We start from the raw sequence: 20,416 nt of genomic DNA, 5'->3' as shown, positions 1-20,416 counted from the left end.
GTCTCTGGATGAGAATGGCAGTGAATCTCCTGCTGTCTTATAAACTGTGTAAGACATGTAATCACTAGACCCGGCCTGATTGACTGCTACATACATGTAATTTTCAGTGGGTGATTGTATGTGTATGATTAGAGGAGACACATATTAGAGGTAACATCAGAGTCCTCTAGTAGAGGGCCAGTCACCTTACCTATAAAACGCTGAACCTGTTTTTGTTAAAGTCTGTGTAAAGTAAGAATAAATATGTGTTCTGAGTTTGACATACCACAGATGCTAAATAGAAGACAGCCTAATTTTACTATACATTGCCATGTGGGGATGAATCATGATTAATCCTAGGAAAGGAACATGTTAATTTTGAGCTTAAATACCATCCCCATCCAGCCCACTAGATAAGAGGTGTACTGCCACACACATTATAGCCAAGTTAACTGATGCAGCTCCACCTCGCTACGGTGTTATGCTTAAGTGTGATTTAAAGGGAAACTAGACGGTAAATAATACAAAGTAAATATTATTAAATTATGAAGGAAAACAAGTTTATTGAATGAATACATTGCCAGAAGATAATTAAACAGCAAGTTCATATTTTATGAACTTCGTCCAAAGGCTCAAAAAGGATGTCTCTTATTCAGCTGCTTCAGACTAGAAAGAAAAAAGAAAAGAAGATTCAGCATCTATTCTTACAATAAAAAGTAAATAAAAAAAATTGAGCTAAAATATTTAGCTAAACACACTAAAATACCCAATTCAACTAAGTTGCCCACATAATCATTATGTTAAATAGTATCACATGGTTACCTTTCCATGATCACGGCTCTTGGCTCTCAGCTTGTTGACCTGGGACTCAGCGATGTCAGCACGCTCCTGAGCTTCCTCCATCTCATGCTGGACCTTTCTGAACCTGGATAAGTGAGTATTGGCCTGCTCCTCCTGTAAAAGTTTTGAAGTTGAAGTATGTTGTATTTTTATTTTTTACATCACATTGGTATGCTTTCTTGCTGTATTGATATGATTCCTGTATGGAAAAAAAACTACAAAATATTTGACTCACAGCCTCCTCAGCCTGTCTCTTGTAAGCCTTGACTTTGAGCTGCAGCTTATCCACCAGATCCTGAAGTCTGTGCACATTCTTCTTGTCCTCCTCAGTCTATATAAAAGAAGCAATGTTACTGCACTATATAGGGAGATGATTTCAAAACCAAGAAATCATGATAGTTTTTAGTTAAATCCAAACTTACCTGGTAGGTCAGCTCCTTCACTCTCCTCTCATATTTGCGGACTCCCTTAACAGCATCAGCTCCACGTCTCTGCTCAGCATCAACTTCAGTTTCCAGTTCACGAACCTGTAATGTGATGATGCATAGTATATCAAAACCTTGTAAAAGAATTCAAGTAGTAAGAAAGGTTTAATTAATTCCACATAGAAAGCGTGAAGGTGTGATTGACATCCTAAAGCAAATATATTAAGAGCATACCCTTGACTCCAGTTTCTGGAGCTGCTTCTTGCCACCCTTCATGGCCAGGTTCTCAGCCTCATCCAGACGGTGCTGCAGGTCCTTGACTGTGACCTCCAGGTTCTTCTTCATCCTTTCCAGGTGAGCACTGGTGTCTTGCTCCTTCTTCAGTTCCTCAGCCATCATGGCAGCCTGAAATGATGGACAGCATGCATAAACAAGTGTTTTGTGAAGTGAAGTTGAATTTTATAAAAAAGAAGACTCATAAACAAACTCACATCAGTGATAGCCTTTTTGGCTTTCTCCTCAGCATTTCTTGATTCCTGAACTGCATCGTCCACTTCACCCTGAACCTGTACAAAGTCGGCCTCCAGCTTCTTCTTGGTGTTCAGCAGGCTGGTGTTCTGAATATTTAAAAAAAATCACCTTTAATTTTATGATATGTATACAAAAGCTGGTATGTATACTATATTCATTCTGTATTAATGCATGTTCTTGTTAACTATTGAATATAAACCTGAGAGTGAAGCAGTCCAACACGCTCACTAGCATCAACCAACTCCTGCTCAGCCACTTTGCGTCCCCTCTCTGTCTGCTCCAGAGCGGCTCTGAGCTCCTCAATCTCAGCCACCATCAGGCCATTCCTGCGCTCCACCATGGCAACCTGCTCCTTCATGTCTTCCTGTCCTCTGACAGCATCATCAAGGTGGAGTTGGGCATCCTGATAACACGTGCAAGTGTAAAGACTTAACTTCTTTGCTCTTCAACATTTGTTTATTCATTGATCAGACAAAACTCACCTTGAGCTGTCCCTGGACATTCCTCAGTTGTTTCTGGGACTCAGCAGCCTGCCTATTAGCATGACTCAGCTGAATCTCCATCTCATTCAGATCTCCCTCCATCTTCTTCTTGACTCTCAGAGCATCATTCCTGCTCCTGACCTCAGAATCAAGAGTGCTCTGCATGGAGTCAATCACCCTCTGGCTGTTCCTCTTGATCTGCTCCATCTCCTCATCCTTTTCTGCCAGCTTCCTGTCTACCTCACCTTTAATCTGGTTAAGCTCAAGCTGAACACGGAGAATCTTGGCTTCCTCATGCTCCAGTGTACCCTTAAAGAAAAAGTTGAACATACACTTAAAGGTTATTTTTCTCAGAAAAATATCAAGAAAAGGTATAAAATGAATACATGCAATATCATGAACACTTCTGTATTTTATCACACAAGTGACCTTTTTGTTTTGTAATTTATATTTTTACCTCTGCTTCCTCCAGTGCTGACTGAATTTCAGTCTTCTCAGTCTCCACGGTCTTCTTGGCTTTCTCCAGCTCATGGATGCTCTTTCCAGTCTCACCAATCTGTTCAGTCAGGTCTGAGATCTCCTCTGTAGCATATTAAAAGCCAAAATCCAGTGTAATTAGGTATCTACATTATATGTAGCAACCACATTTTTTAACTTACATCTATAGAAGTCAAGGAAGAAGCTGTATAATCACTACAATGATGAATTAATATTACTTTAAATATTGTGGGATTGTCTTACGCTGCAGGTTCTTGTTCTCTCTCTTCATGGTCTCCAGATGATCCAGAGCCTCCTCATAAGAGTTCTTCATCTTGAACAGTTCAGTGCTGAGAGAGCGAGCCTCCTTCTGGGCTCCTTCCAGCTCTGCCTGGCCCTCCTCATATTTCTGTTTCCATTCTGCAAGGACCTAGAATTATATACATTAATAACAATGATTAATTACCAAGACACATTTGTGTTTCATTCAAACCAGTGTGGTTATGATTTCCTGTTACCTTATCAAAGTTCCTCTGCTTCTTGTCAAGGTTGGCAGCCAGAGAATTAGCTCTCTCTACATCAATCATGAGGTCCTCTACTTCACCCTGTAACCTCTGCTTGGTCTTCTCCAGAGAGGCACACTTTGAGTTCACAGCCTCAATGGACTCCTCAGCATCCTGCAGACGCTGGGCGAGCTTTTTCCTGTAGTGAAGAATTTGTTTACACTTAGTTGCATGTTGATAGTAAAATATGTGGAACGTTTTCTGGAAAAGCAAGCAATTGAATTAAAGATTAATTTAAATTGACTTACTTGGACTCCTCCAGCTCCTCAGTGCGCTGGATAGCATCAGTCTCATATTTGGTTCTCCACTGAGCCACTTCACTGTTGGCCTTGGACATTCCTCGCTGCAGCTCAGCTTTAGCCTCTTGCTCCTCCTCAAACTGCTCTCTGAGCAGATCACAGTCATGGCGGGCTGACTGAACACCATGGGCCAGAGCATTCTTGGCCTAATGAAAAATGGAAGACATATTTTATTGACCAGATGTATCACAGAAATATGTATGTATTATTGAAGTATACCCCCTGATGATCACAACTGCTCAACAAGGTTAGAAGCTCTTAACAATTACTCCTAATCTGACTTTTTATGGTCTTAGTCAGTTCTGGTGTAACCTCAGAAAACATGAGAACAAGAAATCACTAAAATGAATATTTACTTGAAGAATTACATATAAATATATTATGTGCTTACACATGTAAAATCATATAACTGCTTATATCAATTGAGTCAATCGATCATAAAAAAAACTACTTTTGAACATGTACAGTCTTTAAAATACCTAAAAATCCAATAAATCATTTAAATGAGAAATATTAATCAAACATAACATCTGTGAAATATAATTATTTACATGTCTGCTAAACTAAAGAAAGATTAGATTCCATCTACAAGAACAAAGTGGCTTGTCAGAGCATGCATGAATGCTAATGCTGCGGCATGAAACAGCTGAGTGGGAACAATATCACGACCTGGCCTCTTTAAAATATATTAATATCATATCTAAGCCAGAACCTCTGAACTAATGACCAGTTCATATCTCTCTCTCTCTCTCTCTCTCTCTCTCTCTCTCTCTCTCTCTCTCTCTCTCTCTCTCTCTCTCTCTCTCTCTCTCTCTCTCTCTCTCTCTCTCTCTCTCTCTCTCTCTCTCTCTCTCTCTCTCTCTCTCTCTCTCTCTCTCTCTCTCTCTCTCTCTCTCTCTCTCTCTCTCTCTCTCTCTCTCTCTCTCTCTCTCTCTCACCCACACACAAAATCTACATATTGATAAACCTGATAAATGCTTTTCAAACTATTTTTAAAGCAATTTTTGAATTTCTCATCTTGCCAACCCTTATTTGTAACTGAAATAATACATTATTCTACAATTGTTTATCATTATTTTCTGTTTATGATTTTGTGAAGTTTTCAGATTTTCATTGTTTGCAATGATAATGACTGACAATTACTTAAAATGAAATGGAGTACCCAGTAGGCTATTAGAATAATAGGAGATAAAAACGCTTTATACCTTCACTTCCTCCTCAATGTGTCTCTTCAACTCCTCAATCTGCTGAGTGTAAGCCTGCTTGCCTCTGGTCAGCTGGGAAACAAGAGCATCTTTCTCCTCAAGCTGGCGAGAAAACTCACCTGTAAGACAAAATGTAAATGTGTCATTTATCAAAATGATCATTACTAGTTGTTATTATTTGTTTTAATCATGACTCACCATTCTCTGTCTGCAGTCTTGCCCTCTGTGCATTAATGTCATTCAGCTGGCGCACATTCTCATCATTTTTGGCTTTAAGCTCACTCAGCTGGTCCTCAAGAGTTCTGGACATTTTTTCCAAGTTGCCCTTTAAACAACAAAACATGATGTATTTAGAAATATTAACATGAACAAAGGAAGTGTTTTGCATTTGTCTAAGTTGGAGACTACTTCAAAATTATCCTATATAATTCATATTTATAAGCATAATGACAGCCAATATTTCAGTTATAAACTCACTTTGGATTTAGCTACAGCCTCCATATTGCTGGAAAGATCATCAATCTCCATCTTGTACTCGCTCTTCTCCTTCTCCAGCTTCTGTTTGACACGCTGGAGGTTGTCAATCTGCTCTCCCAGCTCTGCAACACTGTCTGCCTGCTTCTTGCGGAGAGCTGCTGCGGTAGCTTCATGCTGGAGAGTCGACTCTTCAAGGTCACGGCGCAGCTTCTGGAACTCAGCCTCACGCTTCTTGTTCATCTCAATCTGAGCGGCTGTTGCTCCACCAGCTTCCTCAAGCCTCTCACTGATCTCCTCAAGTTCCCTGGAGAGGTCGGCTCTCTGCTTCTCCACCTTAGCCCGAGCAGCACGTTCAGCCTCAATTTCTTCTTCCAGCTCCTCCACACGTGCCTAGGTTGGATGATTGTAATATAAACAAGGCTTGTTAACTGAACACACTGTGAGCAGTGGTTTTTCAGTCACTGAGTAATATAACATTCATGTCAAATACTAACCTGGAGCTCCTTGATCTTCTTCTGAAGCTGAGCACCAAGAGACTGTTCATCCTCAATCTTGCTGAGCAGCTGGCTGGTCTCAAATTCCTTCCTGGAATAGGAAACAAAACGTATTGCTTTTGTGTTGCATTATGGCAATGAGGCAATGTAATGAATAAACAGAAAAACAGAAAACTTACTTCTTGATTTTCTCCTCAGATTGCTGCTTGTCATTCTCCAGATCCATTATGGATTCCTGGGACAGTTTCAAATCTCCCTCAAGCTTCCTCTTGGCTCTCTCAAGGTCCATACGGAGCTTCTTCTCTTGCTCCAGTGATCCCTCAAGCTTTTGAGATGATATTATAATGTTCACATGAAATAATGTTTTGAATTTTTATCATGGAATGTCGATTCTCACACACAAGTTAACAATACAAACACGTTATCAAAAGCAATGTTTCCTCACATCGTCCACTTGTTGTTCCAGCTTAGTCTTGGCCTTGGTCAGAGTGTTGACTTTGTCCTCCTCTGCCTGGAGATCATCCAGTGTTTGCTGGTGAGCCTCTTGGAGGGCTTTCTTCTCCTTGGTCAACTTGGCAAGAGACTCATCTTGAGATGCCATCTCCTCTGTCAGGTTTTTCACCTGAAAGTATCAGGGAATATCCATTACTTCCATCACTTTATAACCATATGTTTGAAAGCTAACATCAAATACATTGCCTTTTTTATAAATACAGGATTAAAATGATTCCAACCTTGTTTTCTGTGGCATGTTTCTCCTTCTCCACTTTAGCCAAGGTGAGCTCCAAGTCATCAATATCTTTCTTCAGCTCAGAGCATTCATCCTCCAGCTTCCTCTTCTTGCCAGTCAGCTCAGCATTGATTTCCTCTTCATCTTCCAGTCTCTCAGTTGTCTCTTTGAGTTTGGCCTCAAGTTGGATCTTGCTCTTAATCAGACCTTCACACCTTTCTTCAGCATCTGAGAGATTCTCACATTCCTAAGATTTGAACATACATGTGGTATTAGTTTGGATGATAAATATTTCTAAACATCTAAAATTGTCTGAGTGTGCATTTTACTCACAGATGCCACTTGCAGTTGCAGGTCATTCTTTTCCTGCAGCAGGGAAACCATCTTCTCCTCCAGCTCCTTCTTCTTGGCCAGAGCAGTAGCCAGGTCGGTCTGCATCTTCCCATAGTTTTCCTTCATCGCAGCCAGCTCCTTCTCAGTCTCAGCACTCTTCAGAAGAGGCTTGATCTTGAAGTACAGATTCATCCATGGCCAGTTTTTCACATTCATGAATGAACGGATATTGTACTGAATGGAGAAGATAGCTTCCCTGGAAAATTAATATGAATAAAGTGTAACTTTTCTGTAATGTTATTTCATTAAAAATAAAAAAACAGCTGCTGTTAATAGAACAGTTCAGTGTACTGTATGATAATCCTACCTCCTCTCCATCATCTTTACAAACTCTGTCCTCATGAGGAATCCTCTGCAGAGAGCTTGAGTCATGGTCACCAGACTAGCCAGTTTTTCATCTCTCATCTCCTCCAGACCACCCAGCAGACCAGCTTTGAAAAACACCTGTGTGGTTGTTTGAAGGGACTTAATAATCAGTATTCACTGATACAAAAGGATGTATGTACATACCATATCTTGACATTGTTCATAGAAATTAACCTTTGTGTGTCCAAACTTGTATTGAGTGTGATCCACATCAATAGAGCCTAGCAGCTTCTCAGCAGCTTTCTTGTTGTCAATGAACTGTCCCTCAGGGATGACGCTGGCATTCAATACTTTGTATCTACAAGAGAATATTGTGTTGTTACTTACAATGACCCCACATCTTGGCGGGCTGTTTTTAACTCAACTGAAAATCAACTTGATTTGCTTATATTAAATTATATCACCTCTGCTTGAAGTCACCATAGAGGATTCTGCTGGGGAAGCCCTTTCTGCAGATTCTGATGCCTTCGAGCACACCGTTACACCTCAGCTGATGGATAACCAAGAAGTTCTCCATAAGACCTGAAAGTTCCAAAATCATATTCAAAATATTTGTTTTCATCAATGTGTCGCATTTACTGTGCAACATTAGGCCATGTGCTTCTTACCTGGGGTCTTTGATTCATTAGGAATGAGGCAACGGACAAAATGAGGGTGAGTGCTCCTCAAGTTGGTCATCAGCTTGCCCAAGTTCTCCTGTGGATCAGCAACATAAGAAAAATGGTCAACGGTATTTCAAGATTATGTTGTTAATAATTTAAAGTATGAAACAATACATACCCTGAAAAGAGCAGACACAGTCTGGAAGGAACCACCCTTCTTCTTCCCACCCTTTTTGCCACCACCACCAGCAGCCTCTGTTTTCACAAACATTAAATTGAATTAATAGCATTCCATAAATAACCTCTCTTTGCAAAGGGTAAATTATATTAAGTCGCATGCATCAATATATTACCATAAAATGGTCATCAGCTTTACAGGCCTGAACCTCTTAAGTGTAACAGACATAGTTTCATCACTACACCACATCACAACTCACTGCATGTTATATGACATCATTAATTGCTACTGATTAAGCTGCTACAAGTCAATGTCAAGAGAGTAGTCTGAACCATGTTGTTCACTTGACACCACTGCTCTGTTGCTCAGAGTTTCTGATCATTCTGCTCAGGCTTATTTCTTACCTTCACCCCCACCATGTTTTGCATACAGGAAGGCCAGAAGTTTGTTGGAGGCCTTCTGGTAGAGCTGGATAACTGAGTCATTCAGGGGGTCCTTGTTCTTGTCCAACCAGCCAGTGATATTGTAGTCCACTGTACCAGCATAGTGAACCAGGGAGAAGTGAGCCTCAGGGGCGCCCTTTTTAGGCTTTGGCTTCTCAAAGGCCTTGGTCTTGCCAAGATGCTGATCATGCAGCTTGTTCTTGAAAGAAGTGTCAGAGGCCTTGGGGAACATGCACTCCTCTTCAAGGATGGAGAAGATGCCCATTGGCTGACGGGAAAAAAAATGAATTTCACATCAAAGGTTTAATAGTGGGAGCAAACATTTGCATGATTCAAAAAATCACTTTGACTTGATTGACTACTGACCTTCTCAATAAGCTCAATGCAGGCAGCCAAGTCCATACCAAAGTCAATGAACTCCCAGATAATGCCTTCTTTCTTGTACTCCTCTTGCTCCAGGACAAACATGTGGTGGTTGAAGAACTGTTGCAGTTTCTCATTGGTGAAGTTGATGCAGAGTTGCTCCAGGCTGTTGAACTGTAATCATGATGATATAATCAGTCATAGAAAAACAATATTGATATGATGCAACTCAAACATTCTTCAGATCACTCACATCAAAGATCTCAAATCCAGCAATATCCAACACTCCAATGAAGAACTGTCTTGGCTGCTTTGTGTCCAGCATCTCATTGATACGGATGACCATCCACAAGAACATTTTCTCATAGACAGACTTGCACAGAGCACTGACAGCATTGTTGACCTAGAAATAAAGATTTTAGAATGATCACAATCATGTTTTCTGGTTAAAATGGAAATATTGCTATTTCATTTGTTCAAATATTAAACTTTCTTTAACTTACCTGTGGCACAGTCTGACCTTTGGTTACCATCTCATTTCCGACCTTGACTCTGGGGTAGCACAGAGCTTTCAACATATCAGCTGAGTTCAGGCCCAGGAGGTAGGCGATTTTATCAGCCACTGATGGAAAAACAAACTGTTAGCCATCTGTGAACTAGGATATGTTTACAAATATATAATAATATGTTACATATTAATCAATGATAGATTTTCTACAAGATATCATTATCCGAGTTACCCTCAGTGCCTTCAGGTTCAGCCTGCTCCTCGCGCTGCTTCTGCTTGAATTTCATGTTGCCATGATGCATCACAGCACCAGTCAGCTTGTAGATGCCCTGCTTCTCCTCAGCATTGAAGCCCAAAATGTCAATTGCAGTCTACATTGAACATGAAGAAGAGTTATTGGTATTTCAAAAAACTTCCCAGTTGCATTAAGCATGCAAGATATACTAAACTAAAATGTTTTCTTACATCTGTTGCAATGAACTCCTCCACATCATCAATGCTCTTCACAGTGATTTCACCCTGACTGACCATTGGGTAGTCATAGGGGTTGGTGGTGATCAGAAGAGCCTCTATAGGAGCACAGTAAAATACACATCATTGCTTGGTCTTGTCTCTGGCATTGTTTAAGTTTCAGTGTCAAATTCACAAAGTAACATACCCAGGAGCGCAGGTTGGTGGCCAGTCATCAGCTGATAGAAGATGTGGTAGCTCCTCTCAGCAGACAACTGGAAGGTTACACGGGACTTCTCCAGCAGATCTAAGAAAAACAAATTCAATCAGGGACTGTGTAATCACTCCATTACAGTTAAAAACTGTTATTGTATCAAAGATATATGACACTCCAGATTAATCTTGATTCACATCATGGTTGAAACTTACAAGTTTCAATATCAGCTGAAGCCAGCTTTCCAGTAGAGCCAAAGTGGATTCTGATGAATTTACCCTAGACAGCCAGATCATTGATAACATCAGCTTTTGTAATTTAACAAGAAAATGTCTTGAGATGTTCCCTGGATTACTTACAAAACGAGAGGAGTTGTCATTCCTCACAGTCTTGGCATTACCATAGGACTCCAGCAGAGGGTTGGCTGCAACAATTTGGTCCTCAAGGGAGCCCTGCAAGAGAGGATTTGAGTTACATGGGCTCAATATTCACATTAACTTTCCTCTGACAAACAACTTTATATTAAACAACCAATTTACCTGCATCTTTCCAGGAGTTGGCTCAGCTTTCTTGGCTCCAATAGCTGCAATTGTTGCAAAGTACTGGATGACACGTTTGGTGTTGACAGTCTTTCCTGCACCGGATTCTCCACTGGGGTATAAGAGACACATGTCAAGATTCTGCTTTATTATCATTATATGATTTAGCATTACAGTTTCTGTTATACTTACGTGATCAGGATAGACTGGTTCTCACGATCTGAAATACAAACATAGACATTTCACATCAATTTCTTTTTTGTAATTCAATACTCAATAAGCTTATGTGTAAACTTTATTCTACATGATTTAACACTGCTAACTTTAATTTTACCTGTGTGCATGAACTGATAGGCATTATCAGAGATGGAGAAGATGTGAGGTGGTGCCTCAATCCTCTTCTTGCCTCTGTATCCTGACACAACTATAGCATCATACACAGGAAGCCACTTGTAGGGATTCACAACAACGCAAAACAGCCCAGAATAGGTCTGTAATAGCACAAATATAAAATAAACATAGTGTTAACATTTAGATTCTCAGATATAAATAGTCATTGCATTAATTAAGCGGAAACTCACGTAGATCATCCAGGATGCAAAACGCTCTTTGAGGTTATACAACACAGTAGGCTCGTTGAGGTGGGTCATCATGACCATGTCCTCAATTTTATCAAACTTTGGAGGGTTCCTGGGGAAGATTTCATCTTCTTTTACAGTGAGTTCCTGGAAAAAGAGAAAAAGTGAAAGTGGTTTTCCTATGATTTCTTTTTCAAATTTAGAGTTCATCAGATAGATGTCCTTGTTAACCACTGTGTTAGTATGAACCCATAGCCACTAATTCATTTTCACTACATTTTAAACAAATGTAATTTGGAAAAAATGAGAAACCCCAACATAGAAAGGGTATTCTTTGGAAATATACCTACCTTTCCACAGTCAGTCTTAACAGTGGCTTTGCCACCATCTCTCTTCACAAGTTTACCCTTGAGATACATTTCTTCCTTATCCACCACAAAGAAGGAAGATTTGGCATCAAAGGGAGCGGCTTGAGCCTCAATCCTTTCCCTCTCTGGCTTCCGGAGGTAGATGGCCGCCGGGCCATAGCACTCCATCTCTGCGTCTGTGCTCATGGTGGCACTTTAGTGGAGACTGAAAAGATCACAAAAATATCAGCATAATGTAGAAATGTAAATCTTGTATCCATCTGATGTTGGAGATTTGACATGTTTTACCTCAACTGGCTCCAAAAAAAGATGACTGGTACAGTATTTGGTGGAGTGTCAAGATGCTATAAAAAAGATGGTGAAACATGAGTACATTTTTTTTTTTTTTTTGTTTTTCTCATTTTAAATCTTACTTGCAGAATGTCAGTTTGAGAGCTATCAACTGTGAAGGTCGTAAAACTTATTCACTTAACTAATAAGTGCCACCTGTACTCAGTTCAATCATCAATTTTCAAAACTGACTTCCACAACCAGAGAAATATTACTGCTCTTAATGATCACTTACTATACAGTATGTGTTGAGACAGGGTATGTACTGGACATAACTAATTATAATTATTATACTAAAGAGTATTTCAAGAAATTGTTTTGAAATAATGTTGATATGCCATGAAATTCCACCTGAAACAAAGATAAATCAGACAAAGAAATATGGACAAAATACATTTGTAATTACCTTACCGACTGATCAAAAGGAGTTAAAACTGAGATCATAGTCAATACACTAACCTGTGTTGGGTGCCTACCAGTTCATGTAGAAGTCCAGGGCTGCTGCTTTTATATAGGGTGGGAGTGCTTGGTCAGCTGCAGTCTTTGACTCAGTTTGGTCATGGCCTCATCCTGTTGCTTATTTTGTGGCAGTGACATATATGCAGCTGATAAACAATTTTATTTGTAAATATTATTTTACTATATAATGTATTACAAATTGATCACAAATGTGAATGTGACATACACAATGTGGGTGTAAAATATTGAATAAAATGTAAAGTGGAATATTATAGTCGAATGGACTACATTACTAATAAATTCAATGTACATTATACTGAAGGCAAATACCTTCCTCACTACTAAAAACATTTTAATTTACTTTCAACATGCTTGCTTTCATCAGAAATGTTGATTGTGAACACATTATCTTAAAAAACAAAACAAAAGTTAAATTATATATAGATATATATGCACATATACTTCAGTAAGACAACCAACTAAATCAAGTTCTACTTCAGTAATCATAAATATAAAAGTATTTAGAGTGAAAGAAGGAGGATCATATACATTTCTCCTCTAGATTAATCATCATCAGTGACTCATAAAGTTGCTATTATAAATGTTGGTCCACCACTGCCTCCAAGTGCAGTCATGGGATGTATGACTGGGATGTTGGGGGTTGGTTTTGGAAACTCTATTACTTTAACCTTTAATATAAACTATACACTAAGTATCAGGGGAAATTATTTCCTGTACTTCATAATGCTTGACAACATTAATTTATCAAAACTTTACCAAAACTTAAATGTGCTCACAAAAACCTATGTGTCAGTAATACCAAAATAATACTCTAAAAATAATTCATCCATAATCCATCACTGTATTAATCTTAAAAATCATATAAATGTAAACTTGTTAATTTGGAAATGAAAGCACTTTATTAGTTAAGGCAAGGCAAGGCAAGGCAGTTTTATTTATATAGCGCATTTCATACACAATGGCAATTCAATGTGCTTTACATAAAACAGAAAAACATGTAATTTGAGAAAATTAAAACATACAATTAACCCCCCTCCCCACCCCCCCATAGTTAAGATGCCATCACATTAATATTTTTAAAGTGCAATGTCTGCTACATGTATGGAGCTTGACTTTGAAAATATGCCGACATATTTGTTGTCTACAGTTACAGAACTTTAGCACATCTCATATTCCTGTAATAAAACTGAAGATGAAGTACCATCCATAAAAGTTCATTCACATGTTATATATCTTCTTAAATGGACATGAACACAGTTGCCAACTGTATTCAAGTATTGACCAAAATAAGTTCCACATGCAAAATGGACTTCATCCAGTTCCTTAAAGCGACTCTTACATTAATTAATTATTATTATTATAATTATCTTAATTATATGACTGGTCAGAGTTTTTACAGAACCATATGAGAATGGAATAATGATAAGTTTCTATGCCTGGTTGATCATATTAGAGTGCCATTACCTTAATAACATTTTGACCTAAACAAAAAAATGCATAAAAATGTAACAAAGGTAAGGGTTGCTTTAATTTGAGGAAAACATTTTTTTTTTTTTAATTTAAATTTTAAAACATGTTTTCTAATAATCCTCTGTCATGATCTTGATACATCTGGATTTCAAAAGTCAAAAAATGCATTAATTTATAAAATTTCTGGAACTCTGAACTGGAAAAAGGCCTATTTACCATTTTCTGTATGCAGGCTTGACTTTTAATGTCAGTCAGCTGAGAGACACTCTTTTGTTCATTTTGTTTTCTCAGATTGTTACTTGTCATTTTCTGGCTCCATTGTGGATTTCTAGGTCTGCTTCGAGATCTCTCTCAGCGTCATGATGGAGCTTATTCTCATTCCCCAGTGATCCCTCACACTTTTGAGATATTATTGTAATGTTGTTGGGTACAAGTACAGGTATTGGTTCAAATGTGAATGGTAAACAACCCTAGTAGTCATAGTAGTCAGTTCAAATTTAAATGATTTAAATCTACAGAAAGAAATCTTACCTCTTTTTTCATAATATGATATCATATATGATTGACATTTTACAAACTAGTATGATAATAACAAATGTAATTTAAGTAACAAACACAGTATAAAATCAACTAAATATATAGAGATATTGGATTAAATTGAATAGGCAATCTAATGATGTGTACCAAAATACACCAAATTTTATACCAGTGTCAAATTAATTATAATTAAAATATGTAAAATATTATTGTATTACATTTATTAGATATTATTCATATCACATTTAAATTGCACATTGTCAATCTGCAATTTAAATAATTAATTTTGATACAACATAACATATGGCTCGTAATTCAATCTTCTAAATTAATATAATTATACACAAGTACACAAGTAGACAGTTTATGATGGCACTTGTGTCCTGTTCATTTTGATATCACAGCCAGGGATTAGTTTTGAATTTGGAGAAGCACTGAAATGTCACTGGTGTACAGTTGCAGCAGGACATAAATCGCAGATGTCTTGAATAAAACTCAGATGGATGGTCTTTCCATGAATGCAGAACAGGTGCTATATATCTCCTAAGAATAGACATTAAGAAGACTGCCAAGTCAGATAATTTAAAATCTGAAATAAGTTTTTCACCAACATCATTGATGTTTTGCTATGATTGATGATCATGACCTTGATGATATGAAAAAGATGCAGTTTTTAAGTGTTAGTAGTTGACATTTTTAGTTTAATTCAAATGACGAATCAACTTTCATTTCCAAGCTTTTCACAGACGTGGCTTTTTATTTGCTTGTCTTTTGAACAGATCACGAGGTATTACCGTGGTCAAAAATAATTTCACCTAAAGGAGGGAGCAGTGATTCACATTTAGCATAGAGACATGAATATATTTTTAGGACACACTTCGATATGTCGTAAACACCATATCTCAAGTTCCAAGACATTTATCTTTTCAAATAATTTCTTAAATATATTAAATGAATAGTATAATACTCTGATTTGCTTTTCTTGTTATTAGTGCAGGTATGGAATAGTATTAGGTATGGTAGAGTGTTTTACAGGTAGTCGTCTAATGTCAGAGTGCTTGGTCAGATGTGTTGCTGTAGTTCATGTAGAAAAATAATAATAATAAAAATAATGATAATACTAATACTAATATTACTACCAAAGATTCTCTTCAGGCCGTGCTTAAATGCATGAGTGACATTAAAACATGGATGGATTTAAAATTCTTAAAATTAAATGAAAATCAATCAATCAATCAATCAATCAATCAATCAATCAATCAATCAATCAATCTTTATTTATATAGCGCCAAATCACAACAAAAGTAATCTCAAGGCACTTTACACATGGAGCAGGTCTAAACTGTACTCGTCAGGTTTAATTTTAAAGAGACCCAATATTCCCACAGGGGAATACAGGGGCCCCAAAAAATCTTGCATCAAATAGTCAACTGCATACTGTATGCAGACTTGCATGCATGTACAAATCGACAGCAGTAAATATTGTGCAAGTACTAGTATTGAACTACAAGAAGCAAGACAGTTGCAAGCCTTTAATTAGAGTTATGTAAAGCTTTTGATGGGATAGTTAGGTCCTAGAGATGTGGTGACAACAGCTGCGCAGAGGGGGCCCAATTAGATTTTTTTGTCATGGGGCAAAATGACTGGCGGCACGACCCACATCAGCAAGCACTTGGCGACAGTGGCAAGAAAAAAACTCCTATTCTCCTACTGGTGGGACGTGCCCTGAACACCTCACCAGGGAGGCGTCCGGGAGGCATCCTAATTAGATGCCCGAGCCACCTCATCTGGCTCCTCTCGATGCGGAGGAGCAGCGGGTCTACTCCGAGCTCCCTCCGGATAACTGAGCTTCTCACCCTATCTCTAAGGGAGAGCCCAGCCACCCTACGGAGGAAGCTCATTTCGGCCGCTTGTACCCGCGATATTGTTCTTTCGGTCACTACCCAAAGCTCATGACCCGGAGAGTGCACTCCACCCTTTTCCGGTTGAGGACCATGGCCTCGGATTTGGAGGTGCTGATTCTCATCCTGGCCGCTTCACACTCGGCTGCGAACCGATCCAGTGAGAGTTGGAGGTCACGGTCTGATGAAGCCAACAGGACCACGTCATCTGTAAAAAGCAGTGACCCAATCCTGAGGTCACCAAACCGGACCCCCTCCACACCCTGGCAGCCCCTAGAAATCCTGTCCATGAAGATTATGAACAGGATCGGTGACAAAGGGCAGCCCTGGCGGAGTCCAACCCTCACTGGAAACAAGTCCGACTTATTACCGGCAATGCAGACCAAGCTCTGACACCGGTCATACACCGTATTCCCGGGGAACCCCCCACAGGACTCCCCGAGGGACACGGTCGAATGCCTTCTCCAAGTCCACAAAACACATGTGGACTGGTTGGGCAAACTCCCATGCACCCTCAAGGATCCTGCAGAGGGTGTAGAGCTGGTCCACAGTTCCACGGCCTGGACGAAAACCACACTGGTCAAAAAATGAATACTGCCATATACTCCGAGCAGTCGTAGACATCATTAACAGAGGCGTTCAGGTAACTCAGACATCATGTCCTAAAGATAAGAACAACCCCAATCCAAATATACATCAGCAGAATCAACTTTATCATTTAATTGTCCTCCGGAGCTCCATGTCCTAGCTTTTCCCACTCTCACTTTCGTATGTTAATTAAAGGACTCCTTAAAGCTGAACCTCATCCCACGGCAAAACGTTCACCTCTCACCTCAGACCGTCTCACACACCGTATCAGAATCCTCTGCACTGGCTACCTATCTCCACATATAGATAAGGTTTGAGAATCCGTTCCTACTAGCATTGTTCGGTTTTCTGCACTGTCCTGAGTCCACCACTTGCTCTTCTCACAATGAACCATCACAACGCACCACCATATCTGACATATCAATCCACTCTCCAGACGCACTCATCTTCCACCTCAAAGAAAGCAAAAATAATCAATCCGGCCAGTCACAACCCGTTCTCCTATTCCATTCGCATCCATTCCTGCGCTCTTATGAACCCATCCATGACTACATCCGATTAAGACAAACCAGCCGCACCTCCCCACTTGATCCTCTATTCAATACTGAAACAGGTACAGTAACCATAAGTTTCGGTTCCACTTCCACCTATAGCAAATCCTAATCGAATCCAGCGTATCCCCAGAATCATACTCAGGTCATTCATTCCGCATTGGCACCTGCTTAAACTTACATCCACCACAGCACTACTGACATAAACGTTCACGTGCTTCCGTCCTCTGGAAGACTTCTTGGGGGTCTGCAATTCGGACCAGACATCGAGACAGCTCCCCCACCCAGAGTCTCATCCCGCCCCGGTTCCCTACACACACCCTACTAGAAGACGAGTACGGCATCCCGCGCCTCCTCACCGACCCTCATCCCCTCATCCCTACCCTCACCCCTCGTACCTACCCTTCGACCCTCACCCTTCATCCCTACCCCTCATCCCTCACCCCTCATCCCTTCTTCCCTATCCCTCAACCCTTTTTCCTTCCACATAATAAATACTTAAAACTCATATCTTAGTTGGCGTGGTCTTTGTTAGTGAAAAAAACATAATTCAGAAAAGTAAGGCACATTTTGCTGGGCTATGGTTGTACCTCACTTTGATTTTATTCATAGATGACGCAGGCTATTAAACAAAGTAAATATTAATTCAGTGGCTATTTCAACATGTAGTAATTTAAACCCGCAACAGAAAGCTGTTTAACACATAGTCCTCTCATCTAATATCCTGCTTAGTAGATTAACATTTTACACTATTTTACTTATTGTACACATTGGAGTCATTGATTTTAAAGACTAAAATGTGATGATGTGTACAATAAAATACTTCCTAAAAATAAGATCAACAAGAACGAAGATATGGCCGGAGAATGTGAAGAAATGATTGAGTGTAATGAACAGTGATACCGCATCTCCCGACATAAGGCATTGTGAATTAATTCTGCCTCGATATCTATCGGATTGCGAAGAAACGGACCATCCATATCTGGTAGCTTGCTTCAGGTAGGAGGAGACAGGTAGAAACTCAGAGTTTCTTGAAGAAAACCTGCCAGCGAGCAGGTGATGTTCACAGAGTCAGTTACCATGGTGACTGACTCTGTTTCAGTCAGAGTTTCAGTTACTTCTCTTTCTGGAACGGATAACACGGAGTTTCCTCATCTCAGGGTTAACATACTCTGATTTTTTTATATATATATAACCCGCTTTCTGGAATACCCCCCAGGTCCTTGCCAGCTCTCTTGGCCCACTAGCACCTTACATAGGATCCCACGCCAGGAATCTTGGTATAATTATTGATGGTGCTTTTAAATTAGACAAACAGGTGTAGCTTTTTTCAGCTGAGACTTCTAGTCAAAGTTAAATCCTATCTAAGTCAGAAATATCTTGAAAAAGTTATCCATGCTTTTATTACATTTCGCAAAAGTTATCCATGCTTTTATTACATTTTGCTTAGATTATTGCAACTCTCTGTATGTCGGCATTGACCAGTCAGAGCTTAACCACCTGCAGCTTGTTCAGAATGCATCCGCTCCCAACTGGGACAAAGAAACACAAGCACATAACTCCGGTGCTCTCTTCACTTCACTGGCTTCCGGTTAGGTACAGGATTGATTTTAAGATTATTTTATTTGTTTTTAAGTCTCTGAATGGGCTGGCCCCAGAATACCTGTCTGACCTTATTAAATTGCATCAGCCCTCCAGAGCGCTTAGGTCAGCTAATCAAGTGGCCTTGGACGTTCCTCGATCCTTCTTAAAAACTAGAGGAAATCGAGCTGCAGTTGCAGCTCCCACTCTGTGGAACACATTACCTTTTACTGTGCGGACTGCAAATAGCCTCTCCACTTTTAAAACACTGCTTAAGATGCATTTGTTCACCTTGGCCTTTGGCGGAGTATACTGTAGTTGCTTTTATTGGGTCTTTTATCCGTTATATTTCTCTGTATTATTGTTTTGTTTTTATTGTTGTTGTTTTTTTATTACTTTTATTGTTTTTATTTTTTCTGCTTATTTTACTGTAAAGCACTTTGGTAGGCCATTGGCTGTTTTAAATGTGCTATATAAATAAAGATGACATTGACATTTTATTTATGAATGCAAACAAAATTACTTTATTAACTTGACTTTTAGATTTATTTCAAATTTTAAAAAGTGCAATGAGCCTGAGGTAACATACGTCCAGGGATGGGCACAAATACTTCAAAATATATTTCCAAATAAAATACCAAATACTCACCTTAAAAATGTATCAAAATAAGCCACAAAATACAGCAGCCAAAAAATGTATCAAAATAAAATACTGTATTTTTGTATTTTCAAAATACTACAAAATACTTCTTTTCCCAAGGCAGTTTTTTAAACAACCTTTCTCTAATAGCCTTTTTCATCTATCCCTTCACTTGTACACTACCTGGAAAACATCTGAAAGCAAGAGACTCCTCCCATAATCAGTCAACAGATAAGATATGCTGACCCCTTATGTTGGAGATATCCCAATATAAACCTCTGCCCTGAGAAATGTTCGGTAAAGCTTCCTTAAAGCTTCCCTTACCTTTGTTACATTTTTTTGTTTAGGTTAAAATGCTATTAATAAGGTAATAGCACTCTAAAATCTTAGAGAGATAAACCAGTCATAGACACTCATCATTATTCTATTGTTATAATATTCAGTGAAAACTCTGGCCAATCATATCATTCGGTCCGAATGATATGATTGGCCGAGCGACCTGCCTGTTTTCCCCTTCCGCATTACGTAATCGTGCTGTCTGTTGTGGGTCCACAGCATTATAATACATCCATGATACACGGAGATAGCCGTAAACAGACAATAACGACTGACAATGACAGACAAAAGCAGCCACGGCTTCCACCTCCAGCCGCTCCCACGGGGAAAAAGAAGAGTACATCAGAAAACTATTGTAGTTCGCAGAGGCGGAGGGGAAGGGAATGTGGGGGTGGGAAATAGGAGGGAGGAGGTGTTGTTGCTGTTCAAGTTTATTCAAAGCGCTGTGTGAAATGCAAGAAAGGTGAGAGTCGCTTTGAGTATGCTTATTTACTCTCT

At 39.3% G+C, this 20,416-nt stretch overlaps 1 pseudogene; it reads right to left on the bottom strand.

The window, feature by feature from the left end:
- Positions 1 to 582: 582 nt before the first annotated feature.
- The window catches only part of LOC128379514 (myosin heavy chain, fast skeletal muscle-like), a 72,660-nt pseudogene continuing 52,826 nt past the window's right edge, over positions 583 to 20,416 (bottom strand).

The sequence above is a fragment of the Scomber japonicus genome, chromosome 18 (genome assembly GCF_027409825.1).
Source record: "Scomber japonicus isolate fScoJap1 chromosome 18, fScoJap1.pri, whole genome shotgun sequence".
In the NCBI taxonomy this organism is placed as follows: domain Eukaryota; kingdom Metazoa; phylum Chordata; class Actinopteri; order Scombriformes; family Scombridae; genus Scomber; species Scomber japonicus.
Note: the sequence above shows the minus strand (reverse complement) of the source record. Positions and strands in the feature narration are given on the sequence as shown.